Source organism: Ranitomeya variabilis, chromosome 2 (assembly GCF_051348905.1).
Source record: "Ranitomeya variabilis isolate aRanVar5 chromosome 2, aRanVar5.hap1, whole genome shotgun sequence".
In the NCBI taxonomy this organism is placed as follows: domain Eukaryota; kingdom Metazoa; phylum Chordata; class Amphibia; order Anura; family Dendrobatidae; genus Ranitomeya; species Ranitomeya variabilis.
The window spans coordinates 948868976-948879043 of NC_135233.1; the positions used below are offsets into that span (position 1 = coordinate 948868976).

The 10068-nt window shown below is 47.9% G+C and overlaps 1 long non-coding RNA gene across 1 annotated transcript in view; it reads left to right on the plus strand.

Moving 5' to 3' along the window:
- Positions 1–8775, plus strand: part of LOC143810052 (uncharacterized) — a 47871-nt gene extending 39096 nt beyond the window's left edge. The window contains exons 2-3 of the long non-coding RNA XR_013222623.1: positions 5122–5198; positions 8741–8775. This is a non-coding gene — a long non-coding RNA (uncharacterized LOC143810052). The remainder of the gene's footprint in view (positions 1–5121; positions 5199–8740) is intronic.
- The last annotated feature ends 1293 nt before the right edge of the window (positions 8776–10068 follow it).

The window sequence follows — 10068 nt, forward strand, 5'->3', positions numbered from 1 at the left end:
TCAGTAAAAAAACAACACACAATGCAAACTTGTATAATAGACATGCATATGAATAAAGTGAAACTAACATTTGAGACATACATTTTGCAGAGGGACATAACAGCAACAAAATAAATTTATGCTCAAAATGTTACCTTTATTGTACTTGACTCACACATTTGTTGGTAAAGAGTAGAAGAAAATCTGTAATGTTGCCCATGGTATATGACATTCCGACAGTATGTTGTAGAACAGGAGGAAAAGATCAGATTGATACATTTTTCTGGGGAAAGTTTAAATAAAACTTGCATTTTATTCATTGAAAGTTCTGTTTTTGTATGCATATTAATGCAGTGGGTGGTCCTATTCTGTGATTTACTGTCTTCCCTGTATAACTGTGCATAAATAAATAGCTGTCAATCACTGTGTAGGACCGCACACTGGACTCTTATTTATTTATGTTACTTGTTTATATGGTGCCATCTAATTCCACAGCACTTTACAGATATCATCATCACTGTCCCCATTGGGGCTCACAATCTAAATTCTCTATCAGTAAGTATTTGTGTTACTCACCTGGTTGTGGAACCACTGTGCCACTGTTCAAGGAGAGGCTGAAGGGGAGTAACTAAGCAAATACCTGGTTCTTAACTAGAGCCCCTGATTGTGTGGTTAGACTTGAACCCAGGTGAACTCCAGGTGCTACTCCAGGACGGACCCTGGAGCTGCAGTACCTGACCCCTTAGGGGACCGGTAAGTAGGACCGGCAAGGAACTGATTAGCAGGGTTATGCGGCAGGTAGACAGATGCAGGATCAAGCACCAGCAGGAATGGTACAGCCACATTTATGAGATCACTGGTTCAGGTACACAGGAGTGGGATCAGATGGATCAGGAGCAGGACTAGGCACAGGCACGATGGGCTCAGGTATAGGTATAGCGGGGAAGGCATTATCAGGCGCGGACAGGATCAGATTCTGAGAGCACAGGTACTGGGACCTTACAACTAAGTAACAGGATATACACTGTTAACTGAAGTTGCTAAGGCACCTTTCAATAGAAGAGGGCGCCTTAAATAACAGACATCTCCCAGGTATTGGCTGGGGACATTTTTAGCCACGCACACTGGACCTTTAAGAGGCCAGCAGAGCGTGCGTGCATCCTAAGCATGCTCCAAGGAGACCTGTGTATCATGCACAGGTCCTGGGAGGAAACAGATGCCAAGACAGCTTGAACGGGTATGTAAACGTGCCGGCATCCCTACAGGTGGGAGGAAGAGAACACATGCAGGGACGCAGTTGCTGCGCTAACACTTTGGAGTGTGCAAGGAAACCAATGCAAATGGGGGATAACATACAAACTATTTACAGACTGTTGACCCCAGTTCTGCAATGCCACCATGATACACATATGTATACAAATATCAGGATATACTGAATCTTTTGCAACAAACATATCTTTCTCCTCAGATTCTTCTTCATACCATGCTTGTCCACAGATCAGACTGCATGTACTACATGACAGGTTTGCTTTGAAAGGGTATTGGCAAGTTGTCTCTTGAGATAGCTATGCAGTTTCCTTACCTCCTGGTTTCCAGCAGGGCAGTTGCTCCTCCTTGGGTGACAATTTTAGTGATCAGCAGAGCTGTAGTATTAGTAGAGCTATGTAGCACAGCACAGGTTCTGCTGTAACACATTCAGCTTAAAGTGTACTCTACAATCACTATATTTACATGAAGCAGATACAGAAAACAATGCACAGTGCTATACAATTGAAAACACCTGTGCCCATGCAGGGAATTGAATATAAGAAGTTTAGTGCAAAAAAGACTGATAACCCATATAAAGAAACAATTGTATGTAAGAGAACTGAGAGTTATTTAAAATGTTATAATTTTATTAGACGGTTTATTAAAAAAACATATAGCTATAATATTAATAGCGAATGAAAAGATAGTGAAAAATATCAGAAAATGGCACTGCAGATCAGAGGCGAGTAAGTGAATAGTCAACATAACATGCTGCTCCAAACATCAAGTGTACATATAAGGTACCTTCACACGAAGCGACGCTGCAGCGATAGCGACAACGATGTCGATCGCTGCAGCGTCGCTGTTTGGTCGCTGGAGAGCTGTCACACAGACCGCTCTCCAGCGATCAACTATGCCGAGGTCCCCTGGTAACCAGGGTAAACATCGGGTAACTAAGCGCAGGGCCGCGCTTAGTAACCCGATGTTTACCCTGGTTACCAGCGTAAAATCTAAAAAAAACAAACAGCACATACTTACATTCACGTCCCCCTGCGTCCACTTCCTGACTGACTGAGCGCCGTACAGTGAGAGCAGAGCGGTGACGTCACCGCTGTGCTGCTTTCACTTTCACTTTGCGGCGCTGAGTCAGAGGAGGAAGCAGACTGCAGGGGACGCAATGTGAGTATGTGCTGTTTGTTTTTTTTACATTTTACGCTAGTAACCAGGGTAAACATCGGGTAACTAAGCGCGGCCCTGCGCTTAGTTACCCGATGTTTACCCTGGTTACCAGTGTAAAATATCGCTGGTATCGTTGCTTTTGCTTTCAAACACAACGATACACAGCGATCGGACGACCAAATAAAGTTCTGGACTTTATTCAGCGACCAGCGACATCACAGCAGGATCCTGATCGCTGCTGCGTGTCAAACGAAACGATATCGCTAGCGAGGACGCTGCAACGTCACGGATTGCTAGCGATATCGTTATAATGTCGTTTCGTGTGAAGGTACCTATAGTATTATGAACAAATGTCATACCATTTTAGAGTTAAATAAAGCCACAGGTGAACCACACCAAGTAAACCAAAAGTATTCAAAAGTTACCTCAGACCTGCGGTGCCACGACCCCAAATCACTATATTTACAAATAGAGATAATACGGCATTTGGACAAGTACACAGCTTAGGACAGCGAGAGCCGTAATTAGGAAAACTGCTGTGGGAGAAGTCAATGATTTCACAAGATTTATTACAACAGCTTGTCAGAAGCTGAGAGGGAGGAAGAGTGCAGCTAAATGCTGTGTAGAAATCAATGGACGGCAGAGAGGTGGCTAGAATGTTAGGAGTTGACCCCTGTCCTGGAAAGTAGCTAATGCAGACTGTAGGGCCAAGGTCTTGGCAAGCACTAGTGGCTGAGCTCCATGAAAACCAGCTGTACAATATGAAAGCGCTCATTGCAGGAGAACAGCAGCAGATAGAACAACATGAAACAAAAGTCAGCCTAACCTGCGATATCAGAAGGATTGGCCTATTGTCTAGCATGTATTAAGGACTCCTGACTTTCCACATGGAGCAGAGTAGCATTATCATGTTGGAAGTCCAATGGTCAATCCTTTCAATCTCTCTGGAGATAATCCACTACTAAAAGGTGACTGTCAGCAGCTCTCTCATGCCCACTGAGCTGAGAGATCCTGTGAAAGGGTAAATTGTGTTGACATAGATGTTAGCCGTCATATGGCGCCTTTAAGTGATGTTGATGATGTATTTGGACAGTACATTCTGCATATACAGTACTGTGCAAAATGTTTAGGCAGGTGTGGAAAAAATGCTGCAAAGTAAGAACATTTCAAAAACAGAAGTGTTTGCATTTTGTTAATTGATCAAATAAACTGCAACGTTAATTAACAAAACAAAAATGTAAATGAAATCACTATTTGGTATGACCACCCTTTGCCTTCAAAAGAGCATGAATTCTTGTAGGTGCACTAAGTTACACTTAGCTACACTTGCACAAGATCAGTATAGTCAGGTGTATGACCAAGTAGAGTAATACTTATTTTGGGTGACAGAATGCAAAGATTGTGATATATCATATTCAGAGGGGCACATTGAGTGAAGCTATTATTTACATGGACACACTGTGTTGGAGTATTAGATTTGTTTCTCTGTATATAAATTGAGTTAGGAAGTGAAGAAATCTGGATGACAAACTCTAAGAGGTGAAACATAATTGGAAGAAATCATAAGGATCTCTCTCAGCCTTTTCATGACGGGTACACACAGGAATTAGGGAAATAGCCAATTTACACACATACATACACCCACACAAATGGTGATCAAGGTTGCTGAGATTCCAATTCCGTATATGATGTGCAGTTATTATAGAAGGAGAGATCATGACAGAGTTTTAACACACAATTATATTATTATTTTATTTAAAAAATAAAGTAAATCATTAATTCCAGAGAACATTTAGCGGCTGTTTCCCCTATGGATATTATCCCATCCTTGCTTCTTGGTCATAGATATGTTAAGCAATTGTACAGTAGATGGTGTTACAATCTGGAAACAAAGAGATTTCATCAGCTTTCAGTCCAGAAAAAAGCAAATATTTGATACTTATAGTTTTTTTTTTTCCTAACAGTTGATATCTATATACTGTATGTGAATAATAGATCTACACATCATCTCCAGATCCCCATTGAACGGCAGGCTTGGTTTGACGTAGCCCATGTATGGAGGGAGGAGATTTTGGTGACTTCCATATACCTGTGCTACCACTTAGTTTGAGGAAGAACATAACAAAAATAGAAAGATATATCCAAAGTTGCTCATACTGTAAAGCATTATTATTATTATTATTATTATTATACATTTTTATAGCGCCATTTATTCCATGGTGCTTTACATGTGAATACGGGGCAAATATAGACAAATATATTAAACATGAGCAAAAAACAAGGCACACAGGTACATAAGGAGGGAGGACCCTGCCCGCGAGGGCTCACAGTCTGCAGGGGATGGGTGAGGATACACTAGGAGAGGGTAGGGCAGGTTATGCGGCGGTTCAGTAGGTTAGCATCCAGATATGAGATATATATGCAGTTTTTGACTCGTGTTCAGGCTCGGACTGGCCCACCGGAGAACCGGAGGATCCTCCGGTGGGCCCAGGCACAGACACCTGCTGGTAGGGCCCCCACTGCTCCAGGGCCCCGCCCGCCCGCCCCCCCTTGAAGACGATACTCACCAGGACCCTGCTCCAGCGATGGTCTCGGCGTCTGCACTGCAGCTCGTCCTGCTTGTGCGGTCACGTGGTACCGCTCATTAAGGCCATGAATATGCGCATATTCATGACCTTAATGACAGTATCACATGACCGCACAAGCAGGAAGCAGATGCGATGCTGCGCCGCCGCCGGGAGTCGGGACAGAGCGCGAGGGATGTCGGCACGGCCGTGCAGTGTGTGGGACAGGTGAGTATGAGGACGGGGGTACTGGGGGCTGAAGGAGGACATAAGCCGGCGCACGGTGCGGGTGCGGGTGCGGCGGGGGGGGGGTAAGTCTGGGGAAGATTGCTGGTCACACTGGGGGCAGTGCTGTACACTGGGGCAATGCTGGACACTGGCGCAGATTGCTGGACAATGGGGCTGATAGATTTCTGGACACACTGGGGGCAATGCTGGACACTGGGGCAGATTGCTGGTCACACTGGGGGCAGTGCTGTACACTGGGGCAATGCTGGACACTGGCGCAGATTGCTGGACAATGGGGCAGATAGATTTCTGGACACACTGGGGCAATGCTGGACACTGGGGCAGATTGCTGGACACTGGGGCAGATTGCTGGTCACACTGGGGGCAGTGCTGGACACTGGGGCAATGCTGGACACTGGGGCAGATTGCTGGACACTGGGGCAGATTGCTGGTCACACTGGGGCAATGCTGGACACTGGGGCAGATTGCTGGACACTGGGGCAATGCTGGACACTGGGGCAGATTGCTGGACACTGGGGCAGATTGCTGGTCACACTGGGGGCAGTGCTGGACACTGGGGCAGATTGCTGGACACACTGGGGGCAATGCTGGACACTGGGGCAGATTGCTGGTCACACTGGGGGCAATGCTGTACACTGGGGCAATGCTGGACACTGGGGCAGATTGCTGGACACTGGGGCAGATTGCTGGTCACACTGGGGGCAGTGCTGTACACTGGGGCAATGCTGGACACTGGGGCAGATTGCTACACACTGGGGGCTGTGCTGGACACACTGGGGGCAGTGCTGGACACACTGGGGGCAGTGCTGGATACTGGGGCAGATTGCTGGTCACACTGGGGGCAGTGCTGGACACTGGGGCAATGCTGGACACTGGGGCAGATTGCTGGACACACTGGGGGCAATGCTGGACACTGGGGCAGATTGCTGGACACACTGGGGGCAATGCTGGACACTGGGGCAGATTGCTGGACACTGGGGCAGATTGCTGGACACACTGGGGGCAGTGCTGTACACTGGGGCAATGCTGGACACTGGCGCAGATTGCTGGACAATGGGGCAAATAGATTGCTGGACACACTGGGGGCAATGCTGGACACTGGGGCAGACTGCTGTCACACTGGGGGCAGTGCTGTACACTGGGGCAATGCTGGACACTGGGGCAAATTGCTGGTCACACTGGGGGCAGTGCTGTACACTGGGGCAATGCTGGACACTGGGGCAGATTGCTGGACACACTGGGGGCAATGCTGGACACTGGGGCAGATTGCTGGACACACTGGGGGCAGTGCTGGACACACTGGGGGCAGTGCTGGACACACTGGGGGCAGTGCTGTACACTGGGGCAATGCTGGACACTGGCGCAGATTGCTGGACAATGGGGCAAATAGATTGCTGTACACACTGGGGGCAATGCTGGACACTGGGGCAGATTGCTGTCACACTGGGGGCAGTGCTGTACACTGGGGCAATGCTGGACACTGGGGCAGATTGCTGGTCACACTGGGGGCAGTGCTGTACACTGGGGCAATGCTGGACACTGGGGCAGATTGCTGGACACACTGGGGGCAATGCTGGACACTGGGGCAGATTGCTGGACACACTGGGGGCAGTGCTGGACACACTGGGGGCAGTGCTGGACACACTGGGGGCAGTGCTGGACACTGGGGCAGATTGCTGGACACACTGGGGGCAGTGCTGGACACACTGGGGCAATGCTGTACACTGGGGCAGATTGCTGGACACACTGGGGCAGATTGCTGGACACACTGGGGGCAATGCTGGACACTGGGGCAGATTGCTGGACACACTAGGGGCAGTGCTGGACACACTGGGGGCAGTGCTGGACACTGGGGCAGATTGCTGGACATACTGGGGCAGATTGCTGGACAACCTGGGGGTAATATGCTTGACATACTGGGGAAGATTGCTGGACACACTGTCTGGGGGCAATGCTGGACACTGGGGCAGATTGCGGGACACACTGGGGGCAGTGCTGGACATACTGGGGCAGATTGCTGGACACACTGGGGGTAATATGCTGGACACACTGGGGCAGATTGCTGGACACACTGTCTGGGGGCAATGCTGGACACTCTGGGGTAATATGCTGGACACACTGGGGCAGATTTCTGGACACACTGGGGGAAATGCGGGACACACTGGGGCAATATGCTTGACATACTGGGGAAGATTGCTGGACACACTGTCTGGGGGCAATGCTGGACATACTGGGGCAGATTGCTGGACACACTGGGGGCAGGACTGGAGGCATGGGCAGAATGTAGACACGGGGCATGATTGGAGACACGGGGCAGAATGAAAGACATGGGGCAGGATTGGATCATGGAGCAGGATGGATACGAAGGAGACAGAATGGAGCAGGATGGGGAGATCATATGGGGTAGAATGGATACTCATGAGGGCAGGATGGGAGAGCATATGGCTGGAGCCAGGAATGAGATAAACGGGGCCAGGGTGGGGAATATTATTACCATAGGGGCTAATTAAGGGATATTATTACTGCAGTAATGTATTTATTTTATTTTTTGAGGACACTGTTTTAAATGGGGGGGCGGTCCTGTTAGTGTGCAGAGTGACACTATATCGCCTTTTTTTCTTCATGTGGTGTAAAGGCCCCGTCTCACATAGCGATTTACCAACGATCACGACCAGCGATACGACCTGGCCGTGATCGTTGGTAAGTCGCTGTGTGGTCGCTGGGGAGCTGTCACACAGACAGCTCTCTCCAGCGACCAACGATCAGGGGAACGACTTCGGCATCGTTGAAACTGTCTTCAACGATGCCGAAGTCCCCCTGCAGCACCCGGGTAACCAGGGTAAACATCGGGTTACTAAGCGCAGGGCCGCGCTTAGTAACCCGATGTTTACCCTGGTTACCAAAAAAAACAAACAGTACATACTCACCATCTGATGTCCGTCAGGTCCCTTGCCGTCTGCTTCCCGCTCTGACTGAGTGCCGCCGTACAGTGAGAGCAGAGCGCAGCGGTGACGTCACCGCTGTGCTGTACTTTCACTTTCACTTTGCGGCGCTCAGTCAGTGTGGGAAGCAGACGCCGGGGGACCTGACGGACATCAGATGGTGAGTATGTACTGTTTGGTTTTTTTTACATTTATGCTGGTAACCAGGGTAAACATCGGGTTACTAAGCGCGGCCCTGCGCTTAGTAACCCGATGTTTACCCTGGTTACCAGTGAAGACATCGCTGGATCGGTGTCACACACACCGATTCAGCGATGTCAGCGGGACCTCAACGACCGAAAAACGGCTCAGGCCATTCCGACACGACCAGAGATCTCACAGTAGGGGTCGGGTCGCTGGTACGTGTCACACATAGCGAGATCGCTACTGAGGTCGCTGTTGCATCACAAAACTTGTGACTCAGCAGCGATCTCGCTAGTGATCTCGCTATGTGAGACGGGGCCTTAATGTAGAAGTTGTGAAAAATTAAGTAATGTGTTCTGCAAGCGGAGCTCGAGATAACTGTGTTATTTCCTGCAGAAACGAGTCCTGGCTGGATGAAGTGACGGCGGTCTGTGCTGGATGAAAGATGAAGGACTTCACCTAGAGACGTCACTGGTGAGTCAGTGTTACCTATACACTGACACTATACACTGTATACTATATACAGAGGTCCTGTGTACAATGTCACCAGTGATCACTGTATTACCTATACATTATATACAGAGCTCCTGTGTATAATGTCACCAGTGATCTCTGTATTACCTCTACACAGACACTGCATACTAAGTACAGAACTCCTGTGTATAATGTCACTTAGGCTGCCGTCACACATTCAGTATTTGGTCTGTAATTTACATCAGTATTTGTAAGCCAAAACCAGGAGTGGGTGATAAATACAGAAGTGGTGCATATGTTTCTATTATACTTTGCCTCTGATTGTTCCACTCCTGGTTTTGGCTTACAAATACTGATGTAAAATACTGACCAAATACTGCTAGTGTGACGGCAGCCTTATGATGATAGTATTGTGTTTTGTTTGTTTTTTTTTTATTTCTGATCAGTATTGTAGTATTCAGTCACTATGTGGTGGTAATATGTGGTCTGGAAATGGTATTGTGGTATTTGTCCCTTGTATGTGCTATTTGGTCACCAAGTGGTGGTAATATGTGGTCTGGAAATGGTGTTGTGGTATTTGTCCCTTGTATGTGCTATTTGGTCACCAAGTGGTGATAATATGTGGTCTTGACATGGTGCGGTGGTATTTGCCCCTTGTATGTAGTATTATTCGGTCACTATGTGGTCTGGTCATGGTGTGGTGGTATTTCCTCCTGTATGTGGTATTATTGGTCTTGGTATAGTGGATTGTGTTGTGTATGGTGGTCATTTGTTCTCTCTGATATTAATTAGGAGAAGATTCTTTATTTCCATTAGAGTTGTAATGCTTTGTACACAGCGGCGGAGATGCACTTACAGGGGTTTCCTGTGGAAAAAAGTAATCACCTTTCCACAGGATAAGTGATAACGTATTGATTGGTGGGGGTCTGACTGCTTGGACCCACTCCGCAAAATGTGGAACTTTTTATCCCCATTAGACTGGAGTGGCATGTCCGACTAGATCACTGATCCATTCATTCCCTTAGTGGCTGCACTTGTTTTTTTCTGGAAGCCCCAAAGAGAATGAATGGAGCTGCGGTCAGAAATCCCACCTGTCGCTGCATTTTAAAATAGTGATAAAAGTGTCCTGTCAGGGATAAAACTTCCCCATTCTTCCGATCGGTGCAATTTCTAATGGTCGGATCTAAGCGATCACCTATCCTGTGGAGCCCATGGATCAGTGATAACTTGTTTTAACCAAGAACCCCATT